The sequence below is a fragment of the Theropithecus gelada genome, chromosome 9 (genome assembly GCF_003255815.1).
Source record: "Theropithecus gelada isolate Dixy chromosome 9, Tgel_1.0, whole genome shotgun sequence".
NCBI classification, from domain to species: domain Eukaryota; kingdom Metazoa; phylum Chordata; class Mammalia; order Primates; family Cercopithecidae; genus Theropithecus; species Theropithecus gelada.
In genome coordinates this window covers 29,432,402-29,453,565 of record NC_037677.1, presented here as the reverse complement: position 1 = coordinate 29,453,565, position 21,164 = coordinate 29,432,402, and the positions used below count along the sequence as shown (strand labels likewise).

The 21,164-nt window shown below is 39.6% G+C and overlaps 1 pseudogene; it reads left to right on the top strand.

Moving 5' to 3' along the window:
• The window catches only part of LOC112630999, a 49,267-nt pseudogene extending 29,299 nt beyond the window's left edge, over positions 1-19,968 (top strand).
• The last annotated feature ends 1,196 nt before the right edge of the window (positions 19,969-21,164 follow it).

Below are 21,164 nucleotides of genomic sequence, written 5' to 3'. Positions count from 1 at the left end.
AAATTAAGGATCCCATTCTTACATCACATCTTAGCTTTGGCTCTCAGATCTCCTTGATCAACTTAGCCAATAATTTTTCCCTTCCTAAGCACACAAGAGAAAGAAACAAAGGGGATAAAATACAAACATTTCTGCAAACTTTTGACATCTAGAGTTTGCACCTTTCACAGTATTGCCATTTACTGTCAGTTTCCTTCTGACCCAATCAGGCATCTTAGTGTGCAATTGGATACAGCATGGCTAATTATCAGATCCAATCTGATCCTGGGCCCAGGCTACTTTCTGTCACAACTTCTGAACCCAGTTCAAATCAAAAGTTTTCTCAAACAAATTCAGATAGCTCAAAGCACAAATTCATGGAGCTTTGGAATCCAAGAGGGGAACCTAGTTGCTGTGAGAAAGCAATGGGCACAATGGGCCTGGCAGTTATCTCACTTGGTCATGAGGTGCTTCAGGGGTCACTGGAAATGCTACTTCATATTCCACTTCTGAAGCCATCTGTAAAAGAAAAAGTAAAGACAAATTAAGTTTAACAGAGTTTAACTGAGCAAAGAATAATTCATGAATCAAGCAGCCCCCTCAACTAGAAGAGGTTCAGGGTGATTCTGGGATTTCCACAGGGTCAGATCATATTTATGAACAGAAAATGGAAAGTGATGTACAGAAAATGAAAGTGAAGCATGGAAGTGAGGTACAGAAACATTCGGATTGGGTACAGCTCAATGCTTGCCTCATTTGAACACCGTTTGAATAGTTGGTCTCCTGTGATTGTGTGATTGGCTGAGACTAGGGTACCTGTCTTTTTTTTTTTTTTTTTCTCTTTTTTGAGACAGTCTTGCTCTGTCACCCAGGCTGGAGTACAGTGGCACGATCTCTGCTGACTTCAAGCTCCGCCTCCCAGGTTCACACCATTCTCTTGCCTCAGCCTCCCGAGTAGCTAGCTGGGACTACAGACACCCGCCACCACACCCGGCTAATTTTTTTGTATTTTTAGTAGAGACGGGGTTTCACCATGTTAGCCAGCATGGTCTCCATCTCCTGACCTCGTGATCCACCCACCTTGGCCTCCCAAAGTGCTGGGATTACAGGTGTGAGGCCCTGCGCTCAGCTCAGCTACTTGTTAAAAGAGTAGGTTATAGACTGTTTATACATCGAGTTACGTTACAGTTCATTATGTATGGGGAAATCTTTAGGCTAAACTTAGAATATGTAAGCAAACTGTTTTAGGTTAAACTTAATTTTACAAGTCCCATGGATGTTCTGGAAAAAAAAAAAAAAAAAAAAGGATTCTATGGTCAGGTAAATAGATGGAATTGCTGAGTCAAAGGTCAGGCTTAGCTGTCTATTAGCATATGAGGGTTAAAAGTAAAGACCAGGGGCCAGATTATCAGGGCTCTTCTTAGCTGTAAGAACTTGGGCTATGAATTTAACCTCTCCATTTTCTTACCAGTAAGATGAGGATAATAATATCTTCTGTTTCATAGAATTAGTATATTAATACTAATTAACATACACTGCCTGGAACATAATAAGGACTAAATAAATACTTGTTAAATAAATAAGGTCTCTGAGAAATTCTTCAGAAAAAAGTTTGACGTAGAGTTTTCCTAACCTACTGCTCTCCTTTCTTCTTCCCTTGTCCCCGACAATACCTTTCACTGGGATACCTATGCTTTAAAACACTCATTAAAAAATTCACTGAAGAAAATTTATTGAAATTACTTTTCTTTATTTTTTTATTTTATGTTATTTTTTCTTTATGTATCACTATATCGGCCAGGCTGGTTTCACACTCTTGGCCTCAAGCGTTCTCCGATCGTAGCCTCCTGAGTGGCTGGGATCACATGCGTGAGCCACAATGCCCAGCTTGAATTCACTCTTAATAAAAGATTACAAAAAAAGCTTAAAAGGGATCTCCATTGTACGTTTCAATCATAACTCTAAAAGGCTCAGAAATTAAAAGAGAAAATTCCAGAATATATCAAGGAAAAAAGTTGCCAGTTAATGAAGTGCATGTAATGCTGCTGATTTTTATCCGGGTCTCACTAAGGGGAATTATAATAATAGCATTTAGCATGTGCTGAGTGTGTCTGTACACCAGACACTCACCCAGCCTATTGAGAAGCCATTTCTGAATCCTAACAGCAATTTCAAGAAGTAAATACTGTGGTTTACCCCTACTTTTTAGAGACTGAGGTTTAAAGAGTCTGTGTTTCTTGCCCAAGGTCACCTAGCTAGAAATTGGTTGCTATGGTTTGAATGTCTGCTGCAAAATTCATGCTGAAATTGAGTTACCATTGTGATAGTGTTGAGAGGTGGAAGCTTTAAGAGGTGGCTGGACCACGAGGGCTCTGCCCCATGAGTGGGATTACTACCATTGAAAAAGGGCAAGTTTGGTCCCTTTTTTCTCTTGCCCTTCTGCCTTCTGCCATGGGATAACAAAGCAAGAACTTCCTTGACATATGCTGGTTTTTTGACCTTGAACTTCACAGTCTGCAGAACTATAAGCTAATAAATTTCTGTGCAATATAAATTACCTAGTCTGTGATATTTTGTTGTAACAGCAAAAAACAAACAAAAACAAAACCTGAGACCAGAGAAGTAGGGCATTGCTATAAAAATACATAAAACTGTGGAGGCAGCTTTGGAACTGGGTAATAGGTGGAGGTTGAAACAGTTTTGAACTGAAGGCTGGAGAAAGCATCAGTTGCTATGAATGGAACGTTAAGATGATTCTAGTGCAGGCTCAGAAGACAGTATCTGTGGGGAAAGTCTGAAACTTCCTAGAGATTACTTAAGTGGTCATGATTAAGATTTTGGTGGAAATAGGGATAGAAAAGGCAATTCTAACGAGGTCTCAGCTAGAAAGAAGAGACAGGTATTGGGAACTGTAATAAAGGTCAACCTTGTTATAAAGTGACAAAGAAATTGGCTGAGTTGTGTCCTAGGACTTTATATAAGACAGAATTTAAGAACAATGAGCTAAGATATCAAGTGGAAGAAATATCAAAGCAGCAAAGCATCCAGGATGCTGTATGGCTTCTTTTAACCATACATCATAAAATGTGAGCAGAGAGAAATAATTTAAAGATGAAATTTATAATTAAAAGGGACTCATCACATAAAGATTTGGCCACGTGAGGAATAAAAAAGTCTTTTTAAAAATTCTCAGCCTGGCTATGTAAAGAATTAAAAAGTCTGTTTAGGAGAGAATATCCAGGGTACAACCAAGTGGACCTTTGATAAGATCAGTATGGATAGAAGGAAGCCAGCTGCTATGCATTAAGACAATGAAAGAATGTCCCCAACAGCATTTCCGAGATCTTTGAGGCTGTCTCTCTCATTACAGACCCAGAGAATAGCCTTGAGGCCAAGGTTTCCAGAGAGGAGCCTCGTTTCTTGCATTCTGGTGCAGTGCTCCTTGGCTGCACCAGTCATCGCTCAAGTGGACCCAGGTGCTGCTCCGGTCACCACTTCAGAAGGCACAAGTCGTGAATCTTGGTGGCATCCATGTGGTGCTAACTCTGCAGAGGTACAGAGTGCACAAGCTGTGGGGCCATGATGGTCTTCAGCTAGATTTCAAAGGATGTATCTGCCTGGGGGCCCAGGCAGAAATCTGCCACAGGGTCAGAGCTGCCACAGAGAGTCCCCACTATGGCTGTGCCCGGTGGAGCCATGGGAGTGGAGCCACCCCCAAGATCTCAGAACCGTAACACTGCCTGTGTGCAATGCCAGCCTGGGAAAACTTCAGGCATGTGACTCTCATCTGTGCAATTAGATGTGTGGGCTGAGCCCAACAAAGCCATAGGGGTGGGGCTACCTGAGGCCTCAGGAGTCCCAGCTCTGCTCCAGTATGCCCAAAGGTGAGACATCGAGTCCAGGAAGATTTTTCTGGAGCCTTAAGATTTAATGTTGTTCGCCCTGTCAGGTTCTGCACTTATAAAAAGTTACCTCATTTTTAAAATTTTCTTTACTTCTTTTTTGGAAATGAGAACGTCTGTCCTATGCCTGTCCCACAGCTGTATTTTGGAAGTACATTGCTTGTTTGCTTTCACAGGCTTGTGGCTGGAGAGCACTTTGCCTCAGAATGAATTCTGCCATGATGTGTAGGTGAGACTTTTGACTTTTCAATTGATGCTGGAACTAGTTAAGGCTTTGGGGGCCATTGGGATGAAATTCATCTATTTTGTAGGTGAGAAGGACATGAGTTTTAGAGAGCTAGAGGCCCTTTGGAATGCCATGATTTGAATATTTTTATCTCCTTCAAAATTTATGTTTAAATTTAGTTGCCATTGCAACAGCATTGAGAGGTGGGACTTTAAAAGGTGACTGCTGGGAAGACAAGTTAGGCCCTTCTTTCTGCTATGGGATGACTCAGCAAAAAATCCCTCACCAGATGCTGGTCCCCCATTCCTGAACTTTTCATCCTCCAGAACTGTGAGCCAACACGTTTCTGTTCATTATAAATTACTCAGTCTGTAGTGTTTTGTTATAGCAGCCCAAAATGAACTAAGACGCTGGTGGAACCAGAAATACAAACACAGGTTTGCAGACTCCAAGTCCCATACCAAGAAGACTGTCATCTTCAACATGCAAATTACTTTTCCCACCCCTACCCTCTTCCACCTGGGGCACTCATAGATCCCAAGCCCAAAGTTTTGTCCTAGGATCAATTGCTGTTGTAAATGGTTTGTCATGAGTTTTAACTTGTGAGAAATAAAAATAAAACCTTAAGTCACTAAACTGATTGAATGGACTCCCTCTTGGTCAAGGGGACCCCAAAGAAACCTTAAAAATGGAGTTCTTGGCCATGATGTGATGGGAGGTCAGACACATCTTAAAATGCCCATTTCTTATTAACCTTTAACCAGAATTCTTTCCTAAGGAGGAAGCAGAAACCAGCTCTGTAAAACAAGAAACAGATTACTTATTCTTATATTGTCTTTAGCCAATCAACTGATGTCGTCACCAGACACCCCCACCCTCTTCACAGTTTTGACATGACAGCTTGCCAGTTTCACAATGCATCCCTTCCTCATAAGAGACCACCCACCACAAAGCAGTTCTGTCCAGTCTATAGAGGATGCACAGCAAGAGTTTTTGTATCCTCTGCTTTACCTTTTGAGGTCCGAGGGCTGAAAACTCCACCTTTGGATTATGCCAACGCTGCCATTTTGTTTTTCATACATGAGACCCACAAAGAGGCATGAAACTCAATTGCACATGTACATGTTTCTCCTTTCATAAATATTTATGACTCCTCCTACAGCATATTGAATATGTATATAGCTAGCTAACAAATTCTCCATAAATTCCTGTCTTATTCTTTCCTCCCTCGAAGTGCTTGCTCTCAACTTTTGCTGGAGGTCACGCTTCTCAGTCTTCAGGATGGCTAGCCTACAGGCTGCAATCCTCTATGAGAACTAAAGGTCTCCTTTTCAAACTTATGAACCTCATCATTCTTCAGTTGACCCTTGCATCATATGGATAACTATATACAGTAGCTATTGTCATCCCCAGTAATAGACAACATTCTGAAACATTAGGTAATTAACATGAATATATAATCCTGCTCACCATCTTTTCCCCTCTAAGATTTCACATTTTTACACAAGTAATAAATAGAGGCGATAGGACCCAAACCTAAATGTTCTCCCTGCTAGTAAAGAGCTCTTTCTACTGCATCTTACTGCTATATCCAGAACTTTGCCAATCCCACTGAAATCTGTCTTTGTTGTTCTTTCTTATTGCTGACATTTAACAAATACCACTGGTGGGTTTGCTCTGCTTGTCTCCTAATGCTGAAATATGTTGTAGAGTTCTCAAACACTGGTGGTGTGTGCCTGCTTTGTTTCTATTTGGCCGGTCATGCTGACAGCACATGTACCAGCATGTAGAGAGACAGAATAAGATCCAGCCTTTCGATATTCATCTTGCCTCACTTTTGCACCATCCAGGCACCACCATATTCAAGAATCAGTCCAAATGGGCCTTTTTGTAAGAAACAAGGTAGCCGTTTTTAAATCTGCTATTGTTCAAAACCACTCAGTACAATGATTTTAACTAGTAAAATTCAACCCAATCAAGAACTTTTTTTCTTCTGTGTGGCAAATACAGCAGATGGGTCAAAAACAAAACAAACAACAACAACAAAAACCCAGGGTGTTCTCAGAAACACAGAGAAAAATGTACTTTTTAAAAGATAATCTATAATGTGTACATATCTAAGCACACAATCAAGTTTTTTAATTTCTCATCTATTGATATGAAACAGACCCCTATTGTCCATATTACCTTGATGTAAATATCAGTATTATTCCTATTTTTGAAAAATAGCATTCCCTTCAACCACCATTATACATGTGCCTGCATGTAGATACCACACACACAAATTATACATACGCAACATATTTCTACTGTTAAATTTAGCAAGATCAACACCAGCCTGGGAAAAGCACCATTGTCTACCAATGGTCACGAGTATGGGTAGTAACAGACAAGATATCAGGACCTCAAATCATCTTTACTTGAACTTCAGTAAGAAATGTCACTGAATGTGCCTCCTATTGGACATACAGCTGACAGTTAGAAACACCTGGTAATAAATAAATTAACATATATGCTACACATTAGTTGCATAATATCAGTATCCTATTTGTCTTCCCAAATGACTTGTGATGGTTCATTTTACATGTCAACTTGACTGTGCTAAAGGGTACCCAGATAGCTGGTAAAACATTATTTCTGGGTGTGTATGGGAGAGTATTTTCAGAAGAGTTGACAATTAGAATCAGGAGACTGAGTAAGGAAAATTGCCCTCACCAATGAGGGTGAGCATCATCCAATCCACTGAAGGCCTGAATAGAACAAAAAGGTGGAGGAAGTGAGAAGGTGTTCGTGGCATTAGCTGGGACATCCATCTTCTCCTGCCTTCAAATGCTGGCACTCCTGGTTCATAGGCTTTTGCACTTGGATTGCTATTTTTACCATTGGCTCCCCTTGTTCTCAGGTGTTCAGGCTAAGACTGGAATGACACCACTATTTTTTCTGAGCCTATAGTTTGCAGACAGCAGATGATGGGAGTTCTCAGTCTCTATAATCATGTGAGTCAACCCTACATAATAATTCTCTTTCAATCTATATATATCCTGTTGGCTTTATTTCTCTGCAGAATCCTGAGTAACACATTTACTTTAGTTTTGGGGCATTTGCCATTTTCACCTCTGTTTTAGACTTTCTTTTCCCTAAAAAGAGGAATCCAGATAAGACATTCATCATTTATTTCTTTGCTCATTTATTTATGTGACAAATGTTTATGGATCACCCACCATAGCCAGAACCTGCTGATGTTCTAGCACTGGCAAACAGGTTATATTTCCTGCCCTTGCAGAAATAGAGGAGATAAACATTGGAAAAATAAACACATAGGTAAATATTTAGAAGTAAGCATTGTGATAAGTGCTATGCAGAAAATGCATGTGGTCAAGGTGAAAATAGGGATATGACTGGGTTGGCTGCAGGGGATCAGGGAAATGATTATAAGATCAGTGTGCAACAGTCTCCTAATCTAGCATGAGATACAAGTTGTTTAACCATGTATTTCTGTTGAAAGAAGAAACAATGACAGGAAGTTGCACAGTTTTCTAACAAATGCTAGGGAAGAGCCCTAACCCACAGGTCCCTTTGAATGAAGAGGACAGAACGACTTTCTTATATTAGTCACCATGCCACACTGTGCAGTAGTGATCTGCTGGGGGTCGGCCCCTGACACAAAGGGAGCCTTGCATATGGGTGAAGCATAAATGGAGCCAATGGGCTATGACAGGACATGGCCGAGTTATCCAGGCAGTTAGAGAGGAAGTTCATGCATTAATAATTATTCATAAATAATTAATATATTAATGAATTCATAATGTAGACTTTAGATCCAGATTTGAATACTACTCTTTTGCTTTTAGTTGTGTGACCTCAGGTAAATTATTTAAATTTTATAATTGGCTTACCTATAAAATGAAGACTATAATAGCTCTTAACTGGTGGTAACCATTTTGGTGAGAAATAGATGTGTTAATATGAATTAATGTGTACAAAACAATGCACCCAGCACATAGTAGATGCACAGTAAACAATTTTAAAAGCATGTGTGCTATATATAACATAAAATATTATTTTTATATTATATCATATCATATCATATTAAAAGTATATATGTTCTTAACTGGAGCACTGTGTACTAAGCCTGCTTACTTGGTCATATTAAATAACCCACTCAGACCTGTTTAGTTGATCATATTAAATATGAAAAATATATAACAGGACCCAGAAAGCAGAGGAGCACAGAAGCTAAGACACAAATAGAGAAAAAGCAGTAATTAAAAGCCATGAGTAAGCAGAAGGCATAGAAAAGGAGAGTAAGCTCACAAAAATGTCAGCAGGGTCAGAGACCATGAGAAGCTGAGAACCAGACTGGCAGCCCTGTGTTAGCATATTAACATGATGACTTTATTCTGTAAAGTGTTTCCTTCCTTCATGGGAAGTTATGATGCTACTAGATTTTCATATGTTAAGGGCATGCTCCATCAGTCACCCTCATGACTGACAGCATGGCTTCATCATATGGAAATGACAGAGTAGCTGCCAACAGCTCTAGACTTGCATCTCCACAACGTTAAGTCCAATAGAGAAAGATAACACATCTTTCTTTCAACAGGTTCTGCAAGTGTCAAGAGATATCATCTCATTGGTTTTGATTGGGACTCTTGCCCGTCCCTCAGTCAATCACTGTGACTAGGAGAACAATAAGCCAGACTTGAGTCATGTACTGTCCCTGCAGCCAAGGCTAATATCAATAATTCTCAAATTGAATTAGCTGAGATTGGTGATAGGATGGTTCTCCAAAGAAAAAGTCAGGATAGCAGTGGACACTAGCAACAAAACAATAATCTCTACCATGGATGGTATCAGGAATACCTGGGCAAATTTGCTTTTCTTGATATAAACAGAGGGGATATAACGTGTCATCTTAACAGGTACATGGCAAAACCGGGTTCCCTCTTTATAACCTCTCAGACATGTGTAATTCACATTGGAAGATGAACACGTTGACTCTGCAGATCACCTCTACACATTCCTGCCACCACCACCAGGAAATCTACTCTTTATCTTCAACGCTGCCTTAGTTGTAAGGGTTTGCTTTAGAAGTGTCTGCCAAAGTGCTTTGGGTAAAGTGTTACAAAGAAAGTGACATTACACCTGAATTTTATGAAGGATAGATCTGGAACAATATTGATTTCCATCAAATGAAGAGTTCTTGTGAATATATTTAATCAGAGCGCTTATATCATCATTTCAATGAACCTTTCTTAAAGTTAAATAGTTATGTTATAAAATTCCTAGCTGCAATGAGCATGACTTTTACTGTTCAAAGGGAGAAGACATCTGAGTGTTTCAGGCTCTGAGAAGAAATATAACATAAAGGTCAGGGGTGGTGTCTCATGCCTGCAATCCCAGCACTTTGGGAGGCCCCGAATGGTGGATCGCTTGAGTTCAGGAATTCAAGGCCAACCTGTGCAACATGGTGAAACCCCATTTCTACAAAACAAACAAGCAAATAAACAACAAAAAAAATCCAGGCATGGTGGCGTATACCTGTAGTCCCAGCTACTCAGGAGGCTGAGAACTAGGAGGATCACTTGATCTTGGGAAACCAGGGCTGCAGTGAGCTAAGATCACACCACTGCACTTCAGCTTGAGTGACAGAGTGAGACCTTGTCTCAAAAAAAAAAAAAAAGTAAATAAATACATAAATAAAATAAACAGAACTACAATATAAGATCCCCTGGAAAATATTTCCTGTTACTGTTTAGGAGAGAATGCATGGAAAATTGAAATATTCAGAGTCAGAAAATTAGAGTACAGAACGCCAGGTGAAAACACTTTTTAAGAAGTAAAGAAGAAATTAAATAAAGGCATGTTAGAAAATACTCTTTCACAGTACTCCAATGTACTCTCTTATTCTCCATTAATTCCAACATTGCTTGGGAGCAAGGATCCAGCTTCTGTTTTTCAAATTCTAGAGAAGCCATCACTTCGAGCTTTTCCACCATTTCTATGTTTTTGCAGGATAGAAAGCAGTGACCATCATTTATTTACCTACATCCAAATATCAAAATACTGAACTTTAAAACTTGCATCTCTGTGCTCAAAAATATAATCGGATGTCTACTAACATTTAGGAATCTACTTATTCTATTAACAGGATAAGTTGTCTGTCCTCTTCATTTTGTCTCTATCACCAAATCAGGCACTGTTGTGATAGAATTCCCGTGCTTGTGTCCTTTGGCGTGCACAAGCTGGGGTGCAATATAGATTGTTATACCACAGCCAGAATACAAAGAATTCTAAGCCCTCCAAGGAAGAATCGGTCTTCAAATGCAATGACGGGAAAAAAAATGAAAATTCCACACACCTCTAGATCTTTTCTTACATTTTCCCTCTGGGTCTATTCTTCCTATATACCTTCTGCAAGCAAGGTGCCAACTCTTCCATTTCAGCAGCTGCTATTATCTCCAAGCTTCCTCTTTTTTTTTTTTTTCCATTTTAGAATCACATTTTATTTCCTTACGCTAACTGAAATAACACACTTCACACTTTCCACTTTGCAGCTGGGTCTGTCACATGTGTCTACTCACAGGGTTTATTTTATCTGTATCTCATCAACTTGCTCTTCACTTTCTGTTTTCTGATGAAGTACCACAGTGGGATCTGCATTCACCTTTTCCAGGTTTTCCTGCAAGGAATTAAGAGATGATTATCCAGTCCTATAAAGTCATCTTGGGAGCTTCTGTGTAATAAACAATCTAGTGTTGGTAATTTGATCGAAAGCTTTCTTAGGAAGAAATAAGAATTTTCCTTTCTCGTTTTTGAATCAGGGAAGTAGGACTGTTTCTTTTCCCTTTAATCATGAGTTTTCCGTGGATGTTTTCTATTTTCTAATATGAAAAACCAAATTTCAAAACCTTAAACTTGAATGGACTATTAAATGCCAAGACTTGCTTTAGGAGTTTCACTCACACACACACACACACACACACACACAAAAAAAAAAAAAAAAAAAAGGAAGTAGAGACTGGAAATGGGGCATAAGGGGCATAAGAAAGGGACATAAGAATGTCTGAATAGAGTAAACAGTTCACTCCGTTAAAGAGATCAAAAGAGAACTCACTGAAGTCTTGGGAGCATCATCTGCAGAATGGCTGAGGTAATGCTATAAAGCAAAGTTTAAATGTGCTGTACGTGGTTATGAAAATAAAAAGATATACACAAATCTGTGTCCTGGAATCCGGGAATCCATAATGCTACCAAAGACCACCTCTCAACCAAAGGACAGGAGAGGTAAATTGCAAATACCAAAGCATAAATGAGATTGAAAATGGCATTCCCAGCCAGGTGCAGTGGCTCATGCCTATAATTCTAGCACTTAGGGAAAACCAAGGTGGGAGAATTGCTTGAGCCCAGGAGTTTAAGACCAGCCTGGCCAACGTAGTGAGACCTTGTCTCTACAAAAAATTTAAAAATCAGCTTGGTGTGGTGGCACGTGCCTGAGGTCCCAGCTACTTGGGAGGCTGAGGTGGGAGGATCAATTGATCCCAGGAGGTTGAGGCTGCAGTGAGCTGTGGTTGTACTGCACTCCAGCCTGGAAGACAGAGCAAGACCCTGCCTCAAAAAAAAAAAAGAAAAAGAAAAGAAATGAAAATGTCACTCCCTGTATGCTTTGGGAAAAAAATTCAAAGAAATCTTAGGTAGAGTTTCCTACCCATTTCGAAAGGCTGCTTCCTCCTCACATCATCATCCCCTCAAAATGTCTAAAAATTACATGTCCTTTCTCTGCCATTTCTTTCCCTATTCATTCCTCACCCTCAGTCTGACTTCTGCCTCCAAAATACCCAATGGGTTCATCATTCTTAATCGTTCTGACCTTTTCTTTCCCCTTACCTGATACTTTTGTCCCTAACTCTGTCTTCCTGGAAACCCCTTCATCCAAATCTCAGTGGCACCAAAAGACGGGGCGCTCTCTCCTCTCGTCTCTCTTTTCTTCACTGCTTCTGCTTCATGGGCTCCATGCCCAGATCCCTTGCTCTCACGCAGCACACACCAGACTATTTCCCTCTGAAATCTCAGTCTGTTGGCCTCAATCCCGCAAAGTAAAAGCGTGCCCATATTTGTATCCAAGCTCACTGGTTTCCCCAAAGCTGCTGTTCACCCCTCCACCTGCATTCCAGAAGATACCTTTAACTTCTTTTTCCTCCTAAGCCATTTACCTCTCTGCACATTCTGACTTCCGGCACTGGCACCCAAAACTACAAAGTTATTCATATTAACCTTTTATAGTCTTTTTCTTCTCCCTTTTGACTTGTAGTCACCAAGATTTTATTTTCTGTGTTCAACAACTCTAGTAATCTCCCGGTTCTCTTCAACGCTTACAGTCTCTCTCTATTCAAGCCAGGTATATTCAACATGGAGGTTCCCTCTTCCCTTTCCTTTGTCGCCGCATGTGCAGTAAAAAAGCAGGCAACATGGTGCCGGCCAGGTAGAGACACCATTTGCATAATAAAAGATTAGGGTACAATGTCCAGCTTCTTCGCATGCTATGCAAATGGCACACCTGGTCCTACCAATCTCACGTGCCATATGTAAATCAGACATTGCCTCCTCAAGTTTGTCTATAAAACCCCACGGATTTCACCATGGAACTAGACGACCCATCAGGACTCCCTCTCTCTGCAAGAGAGAGAGCTTTTCTCTTTTTTCTCACCTATTAAACCTCCACTCTTAAACTCTCGTCTTGTGTGTCCACATCCTCAGTTTCCTTGGTGTGAGATGACGAACCTCAGGTATTTAGCCCAGACAAATGACACCACGTCATTACCAGTCAGAACCTGGAGAAGAAGGAAGCCTGTGGCTCAGGCCTATAATCCCAGCACTTTGGAGGCCAAGGCGGGCGGATCACCTGAGCTCAGGAGTTCGAGACCAGCCTGACCGACATGGAGAAACTCCGTCGCTACTAAAAATACAAAAAATTAGCCGGGCGTCATGGTGGATGCCTGTAATCCCAGCTACTTGGGAGGCTGAAGCAGGAGAATCGCTTGAACCCTGGAGGCGGAGGTTGCAGTGAGCCGAGATTGTGCCACTGCATTCCAGCCTGTGCAACAAGAGTGAAACTTCATCTCAAAAAAAAAAAAGGAAGCCTGAAGTTCAACTAGGTCAGCACCCCTGAACACGGAGTGTAGGATAAGAGGAGAGCGTGGATATGACTTGTGGGTGAGGGAACAAGCATAGGTATTTCTGGGTAGGTAATTCTAGAATTTGTATTTCTAGCTTGTTTGGCATTATGCTTTATAATTATCTCTGCATATTAAGATATTTCTTTTGTTGGATCATTTTTTTCATGTCTTGTCAACCTTATCCTATTTAAGATTAATTGGTAAAACAAATCATGGATGCTACCATGAGTTTCACTTGAACATAATGTTAAGATTTCAGAACCTGTTCTAATTTATGAAGTAACTTAAAACTAGTATATGTGTCTTTTAGGTCGTATCAGTATGTCAGCAAGAGGTTCTAACCTTTCATTTAATCACTTGGCTTAAAGAAATGTTATATGTAGGTATATTACGACAGAAATCTACGGTGAGCACTCTCTTTTCCCGGCATTCATCCCAAACCATGGACTTTTCTCTTCAGCATGAAGTAAACGAAAGTGGGGAGGAAAATCACACAGAAGGAAGAGCTGTCTCATTTGATAAATGGAGTAAATGTGAATAGAATTCCATCTATTTGACAAATGGGCCTAATTTAACTCATGTCCTATGTCTGGTGGATTTCTCCACTTGGTGAACACATTAGTGTTTGTGGATTTCTTGCCTCACTATGTAGAAAGGAATCCACAAGGTGACTCCTAGCTTTTCAGTTCAAATATTCTTAAGGTCTCATTAAGTGATGAGATATCACACACTGCCTAACAAACTGACAGATATTAAAATTATCATTCGGACATTTCAGGAGTTTGTAGGGATAAGAAGAGAGGTAGAGGGACAGGTTTAAGCCACATACCAAAGGGATCAGAATGGCATCAACTTACTCCATAACTACCCTAAAAGACAGAATAGAAAATTACCTACAAAATGTATAGGAAAATGGTTTATCACTTAGAATTCTATTTCCAGTCAAATAATTAAAAGTGTAAGTATAGGCTAGACATTTTCAGACATGCAAGTTCTCAGGAGCAGTGTATTCCCAATGGGCCATTTTTCAGGTTTTTGGAAGATATGTTCCACCAAAATGACAGTAAAAAGAGAGAGAGAGAGAATAGGAGAGAGAGAGAGAGTAGATCTTACGAACAGAGTATACAACGCAGAAAAAAGTGAAAAGAATTCCCAGGATGCTGTTGAACTAAAAGCTGTGCAGAAGGCCAAGGGTGCACCCAATCCCAATCCAGACTGGAGAAAAATAATGAACATTCCCAGAGATCAGTCTGCAGGACTGAAAAAGTAATAATAATAATAAAGGGAGCTGACTTGTGACCTGACGTGTTTGATTATGTGAGAGGCAGCTACTCTTATACAATCTATTTCAGAAAATTAAGATAAGGAGAAATTAACCAGTTTGCATAATCTGACTAGAATGACACTGATATCAAGAATGCACAAAGACTGGCAGAAAAAAAGATAATTGTAGATTATCTATGAGTATTATAAAATTTGAAAGAACATATTAATGAATAAATGTGACAAAGTATTAAACTAGCACTATCGATTGACATTTATTCCAGGAATTTAAGGTAGTTCAAAATTTAGAAAATTTGTATATGATCAGCCACAATAACAGATTAAAGAAAAAACACATAATTTAAAAAGGATTAAAAAGGCACTTAATAAAATTTGGCATTCATTAATAATTGTAAAAAACAAAAATATTTGCAATGTATATCTCATAAAGATATTGTATCTAGACTATATCAAGGAATATAATTTAATAATAACAAGCTAATCAAAAAATACATAAAATGTTTGAACTGATATTTCAGTGAAAAAATATGCAAATGGAAAATACGCTCATGAAAAGATGCTTGCAAATTAAAACCACTATGATATATCAAATTTTTTTTTTTTTTGAGACAGGGTCTCACTCTGTTGCCTAGATTGGAGTGCAATGGCATGATCTTGGCTCATCAACTTCCACCTCTCAGGCTCAAGAGATCCTCCCACCTCAACCTCCTGAGCAGCTGGGACTACAGTCAATACAGTTCTTGAATGACTAGAACTAAAAGAAAAAAAAAGGCAATACCAAATGTTAGCATGAATGAGGAAAAACTGTCATGGCTGGTGGTAACACAAAATGGTATAGCTACCTTGTCTTATTTTTAATTTAAATTTAATTTAATTTAATTTTGAGACAGAATCTCCTTCTGTTGCCAGACTGGAGTGCAGTGACGCAATCTCAGCTTACTGCAACCTCCACCTCCTGGGTTCAAGCGCTTCTCCCGCCTCAGCCTCCCAAGTAGCTGGGACTACAGGCGTGCGCTACCACACCCAGCTAATTTTTTTGTATTTTTAGTAGAGACGAGATTTCACCATGTTGACCAGGATGGTCTTGATCTCCTGACTTCGTGATCTACCCGCCTTGGCCTCCCAAAGTGCTGGGATTGCAGGCGTGAGCCACCGCGCCCAGCCTTTCTTAAAACTTTTTACTTTTATAGATTTAGGGAATACAAGTACGTTTTTATGACATGGACATATTGCATAGTGGTGAAATCTAGGTTTTCAGTGTAAACATCACCCAAATAATGAACATTGTACACAACAGGTAATTTTTCAGCCTTCTCCCTCTTCCCACCATTTGGAGTCTCCAGTGTCTACTTTTCCACCTCTATGTCCACGTGTATGGTACAGCCACTTTGAAAAAGAGTTTGGCAGCTCCTTATAAGTTAAACACACACTTACCATACGACTCATTGGTTGCATGATATTTATCCAAGAGAAATAAAAGCATGTACCCACAAAAAAGCTATATGCAATGTTTATAGCAACTTTATTAGTAATACTTACAGTAATCATGTTTTTAAAATTGTCTATATTCTATGATGCTTCGCTATCTTGGGAATTTATGGATTCAGGGAGAGACCTTCCCTTCCTGGGTTAGCTAATCCCTAGAGACAGCAAACAATTCATCCTGGGATACTACTCCACTGCCCTAAATCAACCCAAAGCCAGATACCAAGGCAAGGAGAGACCACCCCTGCGGCCTAGAGCCTGCTGAAATTCTTCACTCCAATCCTAAACCTGCTCAGCTGCTTGGCCTGTCTTTCTCATTCCTTTCTGTGGAAACTACAATCAAGACTGTGCCTCTGCCCTCTCCTCTCTGCTTCTCCCTCCTGACTGACCCAGGTGCTTTCCTGTGTGGTCCTGCCTACCATGGCATGACCCCTTCTCTTGGAAACTGTGAATAACAAAGTACCTTCCCGATGGCAGTTGTCTCCTGATCTGTTGGCTTCACCAAACCTGAAAAAAACAGTATCATTGGTACCTTTTAAGGCAGTATTCAATACTGGAAACACTCAAATGTCTGTCAATCGTTGAATAGATAAGATACTGTGGTGCATTACCACAATGGAATCCTACCCAGCCATGAAAAGGCACAAGCTACTGACAACATGCAACAAAACGATGATGCTAGGTGTAAAAAGAGCCATTGAAGGTTGGGCATGGTGGCTCACATGTATAATCCCAGCACGCTGGGAGACTGAGCTAAGGGGATTGCTTAAGTCCAGTTCAAGATCCGGCTGGGCAACAAAGTAAGACCCTGTTCCCCCGCCACACACACACACACACACACACACACACACATACATACACACACATACATTAGCCAGGCACGGTGGGTAACACCTGTAGTTCCAGTTACTTCAAAGGCTGAGGCGGGAGGATTGCTTGAGCCCAGGAGTACATGGCTGCAGTGAGCTACAATCACCTGGGCATTAGAGCGAGACTCTATCTAATTTTTTTTAAAAAGCCATTCACAAGGGGCTACATGCTCTTTGATTTCGTTTATATGATATTCTGGAAAATGCAAAACTAGTAACAGAAAGTAAGTCAAGGATTGCCAGGAGTTAGTGGGGACAAGTTTAACTGCAAAGTGCCATAAAGGGATAGTTTAGAGTGATGGAAATCTTCTATATCTTGAGTGTAGTAGTGATTATGTAGCTGCATGCATTTGTCAAACTCTGTAAAAACAGGCGAAAAGGGTGAATTTTACTAAATATAAATTGTAATGGTTTTCTATTTCTGCTGTGACAAATTAATACCAACTAAGTGACTTAAAACAACACAAATTTATTATCTTACAGTTTTATAGAAGCCTGACATCCATGTCCCTGGACTAAAATCTGAGTATTGGGAGCATTTCGTCTCTTTCTAGAGACTTTACAGGAGAATCTGCTTCCTAGTCTAAGCATGACCACCTGTATCTTTCCTTATGTTTCTCTATATTCATATCCTTTAATTACAGCCTGGAAAGCTTCTCTGATTTAAAAAACTTATGTGATTATTTGAGCCTAAAAAGATAAGCCAGAGCCGGGCGCGGTGGCTCATGACTGTAATCCCAGCACTTTGGGAGGCCGAGGTGGGTGGATCTAAAGGTCAGGAGTTTGAGACCAGCCTGGCCAATATGGTGAAACCCCGTCTCTACTAAAAATGCAAAAATTAACCGGGCATGGTGGCAGGTGCCTGTAATCCCAGCTACTCTGGAGGCTGAGACAGGAGAATCCCTTGAACCCGGGAGGTGGAGGTTGCAGTGAGCTGAGATTGCTCCACTGCACTCCAGCCTGGGTGACAGAGTGAGACTCCATCTCAAAAAATGGGAAAAAAAAAAAGAGAAAAGCCAGGATAATCTGCCCATCTTATGTTTCTTAATGTAATCACATCTGTAGTTTCTGTTTCGGTGGGCCAGGTTGAGCCTGTAATTTGCATTTTGAACAGTTTCTCAGATGATCCTGATGCCACTCATCAAGAGACCACATTTTGGGGAACACTTATGGAGACATCCAAGAGAATCTATGAGCCACTAGAAATAAGAATGTTTAGCAAGGTTGCTGAATACAAAACCTTCATAGAAAGTACATCACACACTATCTGACAGTAATGTACAATTAGAAACTGCAGGTTTACACAGCATGGCTGGTGACATTAGCTAGCACTCAGTCTTCTCTCCCTAATGAGGATACAATGGACTACAAGAGACTGAACTATATCTGCTTCTATTTCCAACAGACTTACATTCAACTTTCGCTCACACACACACACACACAGCTGGGAAAATTTTGTTAGTCTTTATCTATTTTATTTGTGTGTGTGTATATATATATATATATATATATATATATATATATATATATGTTTTTAGAGATGGGGTCTTGCTCAGTTGCCCAGGCTGGAGGTACAGTAGCATGATCAAAACTCACTGCAGCCTCCAACTATTGAGCTCAAGCGATCATCCTGTCTCAGCCTCCTGAGAGGCTAGGACTACAGGCATGTGCCACCATGTCTGACTAATTTTTATTTAAAAAAATGTTTTATAGAGACAGGGTCTTGCTATGTTGCCCAAGCTGGTCTTAAACTCCTGGTCTCAAGTGATCCTCCCTACTTGGCCTCCCAAAGTGCTTGGATTACAGGCATGAGTCACTATAACTTGCCAGTTTTTTTTTTTAAGCAGTTAATATAAAATTATAGCATGAAAATAAAAGCAACCTGAATTTAGTAACATAGCTGGAACAGTCTGCAGTAGTGGTGGCAGTGGTGAGAGAAAAGGTCTAATTTAAACAATTTTCTGAGTTGTTGGTTGTTCACTTTTCTCATGGTGATGAAAGTAGACATTTTTTCCAAGGGGACAAGAAGCTGCTGGAAGTTTGCTGTTCCCAAGGATCTGGGGATCTTTGCACTACCCCAAGATCTGAGTGAGTCGTATTAAAAATAATGTAAGTCATATTAAAAGTATGAAAAGTAATGGCAGGAACTGTAATTACTTTTGCATCAACTGAATACATTTGATAAATGTGCAATGTTCAATCCTAAGCCTGACAAAAACTGAGAAATAGGAAGCTTATGTACTCAGTGAGTAACCTGTTTGTCTCCAAGACACGTCTCAATTTGCAGACATGTGGAACTACCCTCTTTCCGCAAGCACTGGTTCCCGTGTTGAAGCTTGCTAGACATGACAATGGGTTTGACTCAATTCAAAACTTATTTTATTCGCGTAAGAATTTCATGAAGCTTCTTAACCAAGGATGCCAGAATTTCCAGGAAGGAACAGAGATTCTTAAGGCAATTTTCCCAAATGGAGCAGCATGTTGTATGAGCTGTATGAATTGTGATGTTGGTACTTATATGTACTGAGTTTCCCAGGGAGTGGGGTAATTAGTCAGACAGATTAAACCCTGGAAATTCTGATGAGAGTGCTTGACGCAGCAGTTATGGACCAGTTCTGCAAGAAAGATGGTGTCACTGTAGATGACGTCACTCTCTAGAATGAAATTCATGACTTGATACCGGATCCTGTCATTGATGCCACACTGTTCAACTCTTGGGGGAGCCGAGGAATGGAATGAAATAAGATAGAACTTATTGGACTATTCATATCACTCCAGAACCAGAATTTTCTTACGTTAGTTTTAAAATAAACGTATGTCATACCTCCTATGATGACTTGATGAGGACAGTTGTGAAAGTCTTCAAGCCAGGAAAATTTGTGACAACCTTGTTAGCTAATCAGAGCTCTAAATGTCACACCATGTTTTGTTCACCCCAGAATATTGAAGGCTTTAAATGTCTTGATTGCCAGAGTGCTATGTTCAATGATTACAATTTTGTTTTTACCAGTTTTGCAAAGCAGCAATGACAACAGAGACTTGATTAAGAAAAATGAAGAAAGAAATGCAAAAAGCGAACACAGGTAGAAGGGAGTGGCTGCTTTCTAGATGTTCATACCAGGGACCATGCTTCTATAACCATCACCTTGTTGTTGCAGAAAGCTTTAGATATAACCATAGTGCAATCATTTTGAACTGTTTGCATTATTATATGAAGGAGTTATATATCTTGCATGAATGCTCTCTTCTGTTTAGATGTTCTCCATCACTCTTGCTGTGAAATTGAAGTACGTGTAGTAAAAAACACCTTTTATGATATAAAACTTTGCAACACTTGTGAAAACAATTCAATTTAGTTTATGTGCGTATAATATTTCTCCAAGTATCATCCAAAATTTCCTGCACACAAGGCTTTTGTCCCAGTTAGGTGTTGGTCTCAGCCTAACCATCTGAGACTGTTCTGTTAAATTGCTGCCAGAATTTTACATCCAGTTGCCTCTATGTTCTAACACACATTCTTTACTGTTACTGAAGCCAATTTCTACTTTATACAGAATTTTTTGCCACTGTAATTAAAATTTTTCTTCCATGAGTCAAGCCCTCTTATGAAAATGATTTCAGCTACTCATTTTGTGTATGCTTCTTTTAATGTTATTGGTCCCTGCATCTGTAGTACTTTAATTGATTTATTCTCTCACCATGATGTATTCCCCAAGCCCACCAAATAAAGCAATGCACCAAAAAAAAAAAAAAAGAAAAAAAAGAAATTGCACTAACAAAAAGATCACATTCACGATAAAAAAATAAGGTACCTAGAAATAGACTTAACAAGAAATATGCAAGATCTCTGTTGAAGAATGTATAAAATATTTGTGAAGGACATAAAGAATCCAAATAAGTGAAAAGATAACGTGCTCGTGGTTTGGAGGAAATATGAGAAAAGTGTTCGTTTTCCCCAAATTACACTGTAAGTTTCATGCAGTCCCAATCAAGATCTAAACAAGGTTTCTGTCAAACTTCAAATGTGTTTCTAAAATTTATACAGAAAACTTACTTACCAAGAATAGTTACCACAATTTTGAAGAACAAACAAAATTGGGGAATTTTAGCCAACAAAGAACTAGTTTTCCCAAAAGAATTTGTATGACCCAATCAGAATAAAACACCTCAATAGAAAAAATAAAAATAAAAAATAAGCAATTGATGCAAAGGAAACTAGCATAGCCAAAGCACTTATGAAAGA